Genomic DNA, 2,078 nt, shown 5'->3' on the forward strand with positions numbered 1-2,078 from the left:
AAGAATAATGAGTCACTGGAAAAGCAGTTGCTGGGTGCTGAAGGGTTAAGGTGGGTGATACCTGAATAGCTGGGAGATCATAGAATCAATGGTTTGGGTTGGAAGGGACCTTAAAGCTCATTCAGTTCCAACCCCCCTGCCAGCAGCAGGGACACCTTCCACTAGACCAGGTTGCTTAAATGCCACGCTGCAAACTCTGCACGCTGTAGAAAGGGGTGTAGGTTGGAAGATGCTGTGCTCTAAGACCACGGACCCCTCTGTATTTGTTGAATGCTTGGTGCTGCGAGGTTCTGAATCAAACTGGGGTGCTTAAAACCTGCTGTGATCACACTGTATTATTTAACACTGGTAGTGATATGGTTCTCAGTATTTATTCTGTAGGAATGTCCCAAGAAAGCATTGATGTTCTTAATCCACCTTCTTCCTCACAGGATTTTTTTCCTCCCTCCTAGATCTCCCCCCCCCATCTCTATTTCTTTTCTGTGTGCAGTCCTTCTGCTCACATTACAAGACAAGCCCATGATATCACCCGCTATGAGCTGAGGCTGAAGGGGCTGGGTCTTGGGAGGGGTTTACTTGACTAACTCGAGTGAAATTTGCCAGGAAGCAGCAGCAGCTTCTTGCAGCGTATTTCTCTGCCTGCAGGATATTTTCCAGCGCAGAGGGGACCACTCAGACGGTGTGTTCAGCCCAGAAGAAAGAACTCCATGAAGCAGGACAAGACAGAGGTCACCCCCAGCCCAGCCTACCACTAACTCCAAGGTAAACACAATCCTGCTGAGACTGAGAGCCAGAAAGTGGCATTATTGCTAGAGATGAAGGGGCTGATGAATTGATTTAAACGTTTCTAACCCTCTCTTGCTTTGGGGCTGAAAGTTTGGCTTCACTCTTTGCCTTTTCTCTCTTTTCTCTCCCATCAGCTTGTTATAAAGCACAATGTATAGACATAACAGGCTGGGAAGAAGGGAGATGTTTCTTTTAATTCCTGTTCCCTGAGACTTTATTCGAATGGAGTGGGACTACACAGATATTCAGTGTCACTTTGCAAAGATGTGGTGACCAAGTGAAAGATTTTCTCCCCTTGCTTTCTCATAGGCATGCACGGATGAAACAAAAAAAGACATGTTGCAAACTGTCTACAAGTTCAGGCAATGCATATTCTGTAATATTATTAAAATATGCTTAATTTAGACCAGAAAGCTCCAGTACATGCCATCAACATTGTGTAAATGTTACCAGCTAAACTTCAGAGGCAGTTTTAAATTCTCCTCTCTGAATTTCAGAATGCTCTTTCAGAGGAAAAGGCTTCAGTGCAGATGTTTCCCATTGGCAGAAAGTGCAAAATAGTTATGTCCCTTGTTAAGAAACTTTTCTGTTGTCATTGCTTGGAATTCACAACCCCTTGCAAAGCAGCTTTCAGCTTACCAGCACCTTTCTTCAGGCTGTTTTATCATCCAGCACTCATGGTAGTTTTTTTTTAGGTTGACTCTAGGATGTGCAGTGGTATCCACCTGAAAAGTTGCAGCACAGAAATACAGCAAGTTTCTGTCTGGAATTAACATAACCCAGGTTGGGTTCTGATTCTTCAACACGCACACAAATCACTTTGCCTTCTTTTAGATTAATTTTTATTGTTTGATTTAAACAGATGTTACTGTATATGGGTAAAAAAAAAAATAAATCTAAAGACCAAAATAGTTTAGGAGACTATAGACAAAGATCTTAGTTTAGTATTCTGAGAGGGTATTAGGAAAACTATTGAGCATCTCTATAATCAGCTCATAAATATCAGATGATATTGCAGTGCTTTCAAATTTGTACTGAATAGTGGCTGAAAATAATTGCCTTAGGTTTCCTACTTGCCAGATTAATTTCATCTGTATTAAACCACCCACACTGGTGGAATTTCCTTGGTTGGAAGCTAAAGAGCAATTAGAAAACATGAAATACTAACGTGAGCTGCTGTAATAGCAAAGTATATAGGGGAAAACCCCATCTTCAGTGCAGTGTGCTGGGTGCTTGTTGCTGCAGGATTGAATTTCATGTGATCTTAGTTCTAAGTGTAGGATGAAGAAGTT

The 2,078-nt window shown here is 41.9% G+C and overlaps 1 protein-coding gene across 1 annotated transcript in view; it reads left to right on the forward strand.

Moving 5' to 3' along the window:
* The first annotated feature begins 609 nt into the window (after window positions 1-609).
* Window positions 610-2,078, forward strand: part of LOXL2 (lysyl oxidase like 2) — a 55,715-nt gene continuing 54,246 nt past the window's right edge. The window contains exon 1 of the mRNA XM_010175729.2: window positions 610-762. The gene's annotated coding sequence lies outside the window, so the exon portion shown is untranslated. The remainder of the gene's footprint in view (window positions 763-2,078) is intronic.

The sequence above is a fragment of the Antrostomus carolinensis genome, unplaced genomic scaffold (assembly GCF_000700745.2).
Source record: "Antrostomus carolinensis isolate BGI_N321 unplaced genomic scaffold, ASM70074v2 scaffold3369, whole genome shotgun sequence".
Taxonomy (NCBI): domain Eukaryota; kingdom Metazoa; phylum Chordata; class Aves; order Caprimulgiformes; family Caprimulgidae; genus Antrostomus; species Antrostomus carolinensis.